The following is a 7,441-nucleotide window of genomic DNA, read 5'->3' as shown; positions in this document are numbered from 1 at the left end:
CCGGAAGTAACGTCTGTGCGTGTGCCCGGCCCTCGCGCACATTGTGCCCGGCCCTCGCGCACATTGTGCCCGGCGTGCGCACATTGCATGTGTGACGTGCGCAATGTGCGTGCAACATGTGCAATGTGTGCGCGACTGGTGCGACGTGTGTGTGTGGGCCGGGCGCAATTGCAGTTATTACTTCCAGCTGCTTCCGGCTGAAAACGAGAGAAGGGGTGGCAGGGAAGTACGCTGCCGCCTCATATACTTTCCAAAAAATGGAGTGCCAGAGGGGGGAGAGCAGCGGGAGTGTGTGTGTGGTGGTAAGTGTGCCCTCCCCCACCCTCAAAGAGCCCCCGCCCCCAGTGTCAAACCTTCGAATGCCACCACAATTTAACCAGTCCAGAGGCCTCTACAATGGCCTCCGGACCGGTTCGTGCACATCCCTACAGAACAGGGGCCCCCAACCTGCGGCCCTCCAGATATTGCCAAACTACAATTTCCATCAGCCCCAGCTACAACCTATTGTGGCTGGGGCTGATGGGAATTGTAGTTCAGCAACATCTGGAGAGCTGCTGGTTGGGGACCCCTGCTACAAAACACATGTAAATTTTCCTAGGGCTAGTTTAGTGATTGCCTGCTGGTACACGCTATCAGGATCGGGGGCGGGGGACGACGACACCGAGAGCATATTCACCCCCTGACATCACTGCAGGACATCCCAACTTAATGTTAAGGCATCCTTTGATTGCATAAGGGGGTATTTAAAACAGGGTTTTGGAGGGTATGTAAAGGGCTGGTTCAGATAAATGGCCCTCTCGCGTAATTAAAGGATGTCTTGATAGCATGTTAGGACATCCTGCAGTGACTTCAGGGCAAGTGCTCTCTTGATGTGTTCCAGCCCTGACTGCATGTTCTGGCAGATGATCGTCCACTTCTAGACATTATAGAGAGGGAGGGGGAGCATTAAAACAAATATAAGTTGTCATTTTCAGCAGTGGCTACATGCTTCATGTATTATGTGGACCTAAATGCCAAATTTTCAGCCACGATGAATACACACTCACACACCAAGCATATTTGCCATTCTCCAGATCACAGAATGTGGAGTTCCTTGGTGCAGGATTTCCAGTGTTTTGGGGGCTGAGTGTATGCAGATCTTCATTCTGCACAGACTTCTAAATCGATCTCCAAGGAAAGCAAGAATAAAGAGAAGAGTTTGAGCCTTGACAAACTGGTAGTGGTGTTCAAGGAAGGGGGAAAGAATGGGACAGCAGATGTGTGTTCATTGTGAACCTCATCCCTTCGTTAAACGCAGTCTCATTAACAAAGACATGGGTAGCCCAGCTGGGGCCTGCCATCTCTTATTATCTTCCTGCCTGTTTTTCTAGGCCTAAGCGGAAAGGAGTTAATGGTGTGAAACAGGCCTGCCTGCATATCTCTCTTGGCTGCCTGGTTGTCTTCTGTTTTTGAATTCAGGGGTGGAGGGGAGAAACCATTTCAGGCTTGTACAAAAATCTAGACCCATGTCTTACCTTCTGGCAGGGGGGGTTGGAAGGGAAAGGCAAATTCAAATTCCATTTCAGCTGGGGGTCAGTTCTTTTTCTTTCTTTTTTTACACACACACACTTTTCAAATTAATAACTAAGCCAGATAAAATAAAAACACAAGTCCAAAGAAGACAAGAAAGCACAATACACATATTGAAAATCAAAACTGAGCATTGTCATAGATTAACAGCCTTCTGCACAGAACTTCCGAAACGATCTGTATTGATTTGAGAAATGCTGTACTGATGAATTAGTGCTGATATAAGGAATAACCATAATCCATCCACGAATAAACGTGCCTGATTGAGTTTGTCCATCAGACACATTTATTTGTTCAGCCAATTTGGCCAATAAAACTAAATCCCATACTCTCTTGTACAACTGAACAAGCGTAAGAAGATTATTACCTTCCCATTTATGAGCAATTTCTAAACACGCTGCCAGCAAAAAATAAACTGTCTAAGTCCTTATAAGGCAAGTCTCTTAGATCCTCATCAAAAATTCCAAGTAAGGATAACTTAGGGGTAGCTTAGTAACTGATGAGTTATTAAGTAACTCATTGGGGAAAAGCCACAGATGTTAGAGAAGGACTGTAACTCAGTGGTAGAGCACAACCCCTGCATGCAGAAGGTTCCTTAGGTTCAGTCCCTTGTATCTCCTGGTAGGGTAGGAAGGATCCCTGTCTGAAACCTTGGAGAACTGCTGACAATACTGTCGGCAGTATTGGCAGTTTTAGACAATACTGAACTAGACTGACCCAAGGGTCTGACTCTGTGAAAGGCAGCTTCCTAGGGTTTGGAATTAAATCATAACACAAGTATATTTATTTCAGCATCAACCAGAGTCCAAGACTTGTTAATAATGTCACAGTTCACAGACTATAATATCAGTTGGCAGGGCAGTTCACATGGTCATAGTTAGGGTAGGAGAAGCCGTTTGCCCATCGGCGTGTCAGTTAGAACCAAGGTTGGAGATGTTATCTGTGATCTCAGCTGTACCCAGTTCTGATTGAGGTAGAAGGGAAATCCTCCGACCCAGCTGCTGATGGGCACACCATAGGAACATAGGAAGCTACCTTATACTGAGTCAGACATCTTGCTCAGTATTGTCTTCACAGACTGGCAGCAGCTTCTCCAGGGTTGCAGGCAGGAGTCTATCTCAGTCTTAGTTTGAAGATGCCAGGGAGAGAACTTGGAACCTTCTGCATGCAAGCTTGCAGGTGCTCTTCCCAGAGCGGCCCCATCCCCTGAGGGGAATATCTTACAGTGCTCACATGTGGTCTCCCATTCAAATGCAAACCAGGGAGGACCCTGCTTAGCAAAGGGGACAATTCATGCTTGCTACTACAAGACCAGGGGGATTCCCCCTCCCCTCCCCAGGCTCCCTGTAGTGTGGCAGCCGCGGCTGCCACACGATCAAGAAGATGGGCTTAAGGGATCTCACACTTGCTCCCTTAACCTCATTTTCAAGGGTGGCTACATAGGTGGGTTTGCCACCGTGTTGCCACTGGGATCAGGCCCATGCGTGCAAAATAGGGCTGGGCTCCCTCAGCCCAGTTTTGCATGCGTGTGTGAATAGCCTCCAGGTCTCCTCCCAATCACGGATGGTGCCTCCAACCTTGGTTTTTACTGACAGACGATGAGCAAAGGGGAGGGTGCTCAGCTCCCGAGTCCCGCATTAGGGTAGGAGTCCAGCATTAGGGATTGTGTAAATTGCCCTAGTACATTTACCTCCTTTCCAGCAGATAAGTCATTTTATATCACGTGGTGAAATTTTAAAGGTGAAAAATACCATTTTTGAACTAGTTTCATTTAATATCCTCTGATTTTACATTGGAGAACAATAATACTTTCCCTTCACTATGATGGAGGATTTGCCCCTCTTTAGAGGTTGGGCACATCCAGGCTCCAAACAGAGGCACTCTGTTAAGCTTGGGTGATTGATATCCCTTGAGACTGGGCAGAGGACTCTCTCTCCAGATGTTGTTTGACTTGCAGCTCGTTGGTCTGGAGCCTGTTCTCAGTGGCAGCATTCAGCCACTATGATAGTATAGGGGCGGCTCTTCCAAGAGGTGAGGTGAGGTAGTCACCTCAGGCAGCTTATTCTGGGACACCCAGAAGGCAGCAGATGCCTCGTGTCCCCTGCTTTAAGAATGAGAGGGAAAGACGGGGAGGAGGGTGCATGCAAGTATGTGCGTGTGCGTGTGGACTTGAAGTTTTGGTGCCTTGTCTCAGGCACACACATGTCTGAAGCCATCATTATAACAGTAAAGCAAAGAATCCTGCTAAGCATATTCTGGAAGTCCAGATTAGAGACTGTGGGTTGGAGACAAACTTGAACCACACAACTTCTCCTCATTTAAAAGGACACTAAACATGGAATATTTTTGTTTTCAGTAGTATTACTTTTATTTCAGAGTTTTCCATTTTTATTATACTATATTCATATAATTAAGAGTACTTAAGAGAGTACCTTTGTTATGAACCCTGCTACCTATTAAGATCTTCGGTATGGAAGTCCGGTTATGGTTGCCACCAGCTCATTTGGTGGCAACTTGGGGCTGGGCCTTCTCTGTGGCTGCCCTGTGGCTTTAGAATATGTTCCCTTTCAAAATAAGACCATCTCCATCTCTAATTGCTTTTAAGAAGCACCTCAAAACACACCTGTTTTCTCAGGCTTTTAACTGAAATTTATTTAAATCTGCTTCATTGTTTTTATCCCATGAAGTTTTAACTTTATATTATGTGAAATTGTTTTAGTTGTTTTTACTCTGTTTTATATTTGTTCTGTTTTGAGTTGTGTACATCACCTAGAGATACACATATCAGGTGGTATATAAATATTATAAATAAAGAAATATCTATTATATCACACATATCTATATGTAATATAGTATATATATATAATTATACACATATCTATATGGAATATAGATGTAATATATACTATAACAAAGAGAGGCTCTTCACATGATTCGTGTGACATACTGGGAGGGTTAGTGCGGGGAGAGCGGGCTTGCCCTGGGTGGCCGGATCGGCTGCCCACACGACTACCAGCTCCGTCACGGAGCTGGTAGGGGTGGCAGGGATCGGGGGCCACCCGGCCCACGGAAGTCCCAGCATGCCCCACGCAGCATGGTTGCAAGCAGCTGGGGCGGGCAGACGATCAGAAAAATGGAATTAAGAGAGTGCTTGCTCTCTTCACCCTGTTTTAGAGGGTGGCTCTGGAGGCGGGTTTACCACTGAGGTGCTGCGGGGATTGGGCACAATCCCGGCATTTCTCACACACAGGCAAAACCCGGTTTTGCCGGGGCGTGAGAACAGCCTCATTATATAAAATTTAAAAAACGCAACTTGTGTAATCCTATTCAGATATGAAACTCTCTGTATTATTCACAGAAATATGCTTTTCACCTGGGCATCAAATAGACCCCCTGCTATTCTGGGACTGAGGTAAAGACTGGGAGGCATAGCTAACATGGGTTTCCATGGGGTAGGAGGTAGAGCCATAATCCTCTCCTGCAAAACTGTAGGAAGCCCCACGGGCACTGCCCAGGAGGAAGCATGCAGTAAATTGGCAACAGATGTACGTGTGACTCTAATTACCTCCCGATGGAATAATATCCTCGGAGAACTCAAAAACACATTTCTAGAGCTTAGATGACAACTCATTCAACATAAAAGTATACTATGAGCACTCTGGACTTAAAACAGATTTTTAAAACTTGGATTCCCTTCCCATAGTTGGAACTGGTGATGGGCTCTGGATGGTGGATCTCTGATTCACATGCTAAGATTGTGCCCCATTGTACCACCCACCAGCCAGGCAGTGACAAATACATTAATTTTGTTTTGGACAGATTGCCGGGACTATCCACTGCACTGGGCATTTGATATTGCTATGGAATGGCAGGTGGTTAGCTGGCCAGGGGCAGCCCTTCCATGAGGTGTAGGATGGTGCCCCAATAATCTGTGCAGCAAGGTGGCAAAATGCCCCTTTGCCCCCTGCTTTTTAAAATGGGAGGAAGAAGAGGGGTGGGGTACGCCCAGGCATTGTTGTGGCATTTGGCAGCCTGCTCAGGCCCACAGAGAGCTGTGGCTGGCTATCCTCTCTACCTGTCTATCATATTGATATACTGCCTGTTATGTATCTCTCCAGGTAGTGTACACAATTTAATGAAATGGTGGCAGCAAATATAACACAGAGTAAAAACAGTCAAAACAATTTCATGACATAAAAACAGTTAAAACCATTTTACATAATAAAAATAATTAAATAGTTTAAAATTAATTTCAGTTAAGAGCCGGAGAAAACCAGTGTGTCTTGAGGGCCTTCCTAAAAGCAAACAGAGATGGAGATGGTCTTATTTTGACAGGGAGGGTATTCCAAAGCCCCAGGGCAGCCACAGAGTAGGTCCAGTCGCCTATAGCCATCAAATGGATGGCTTGGATATGTAAAAGGGGTGATTGGTTAATCGCTCCTTTGTAGCCTGTGCGGCACGGGGAGAATGATTGCCATGAACCCTGCTTCAGGACTTCTCCAACCTTTGGGCTGTGCGGTCCGGGGTGGATGAATGCCTAGAAGTATCCAGATCCTCTCTTACAGAAGGGAGGGTTGGCTTTGAAGGAATTGGGTGGGGTGTACCTGCCCATTCCCGAGCCAGGGTGTGTCGCCCAGTAGGGTGCTGGGTAGGACTTCAGAGTTCTGACCTGCTTCTATTGGCCCGCACTGTTCTCTAAGGGTGATTAATCACCTGGTGTTCCAGTCTGCCATGCCTTGTGTAATAGTTAACAAAGTTGTGGCCCTTTTCTTCTATACTAAGTCTATGTGTTTTCTTGAGCTGGGGTCTGGGGACAATGTTTAATTTTTGTTTTAAAATGTTTTTAAATTGTTAGTTGTTGTGTTATTGTTTTTAATTTGTTTTAGCTTTTCATTGTTTTATAAGTTTGTTTTGATTGTATACCGCCCTGAGCCATTTTGGAAGGGCGGTATATAAATCAAATAAATAAATAAATAAATAAATAAATAATGAGCCAGTGGCAACTGTAACCGGACCTCCCCAGATGGTCTTAATAGACAGCAGGGTTCGTGACAAAGAGGTGCTCTTTGTAATGAGTTAATCATTGGTTGATATGTGAAGGGGCTTAGGGGATGTTTCCTCAGGGTCTGCTAATGGCTCTGACTATTCTGAATTAGTGATCCTGAAACGGATCAGGCAAAAAGCCCACAAGACCAATCTGAAAGGAGTCACTCAGGGTGACAACACTCGGCCCTAACCTCCTCCCCTGCGAGGTGTGTGTTCAGCCAAGGTGGCAAGAACAGGCAAACTGCTGTGCGGGAGAGACCTGAGATTTTTAGGCTGGAATGGAAGTGGCTGGGCACGAGTGGCAGAATCCTAGGATGCAATGGCCACTTTAGGGGGGAAATGATGCACCTCCCTCCTACCCTGGTTTTAATGATTGTGCCAACCAGCCTGTTTCTTATTGCAAATGGAAGGCTGAAGTTAAGACTGTGGCTTGCCTAAGTCCACCTGGTAACTGACTGATTACAATATTTTATCTGTCTTTTACCACCATTCAAGGCAGCTGGGGGGAAAAACCCCCCCAATAAATTAACATAATCCCCCAAAGTAACAAACAGCAAAAGAGCATGCTTTGTCCAAAATTAAGCTCTTTTAAGTCTCATGGATTTTAATGGGAAAGTTATGGATGCATACCATCCCCGTGCCCACCACCCACCGCCTCTGAAATAAAGGAGACTTAAAAGAACTGTTGGCCAGGTTCAGACGTACAGCATAACCACAGTTATAACTGGCCAAGGTTGTAACTGCAGTATGCCCAAACACACAAAACCTTGGTTGTGGGTCAAAACTGCAATTGGAACCTTCGGTTTTCTCAAAGTTTTGCCACCGA

Source organism: Hemicordylus capensis, chromosome 6 (genome assembly GCF_027244095.1).
Source record: "Hemicordylus capensis ecotype Gifberg chromosome 6, rHemCap1.1.pri, whole genome shotgun sequence".
Lineage (NCBI taxonomy): Eukaryota > Metazoa > Chordata > Lepidosauria > Squamata > Cordylidae > Hemicordylus > Hemicordylus capensis.
The sequence above is the reverse complement of the archived record's forward strand: the minus strand, read 5'-3'. Positions refer to the sequence as shown.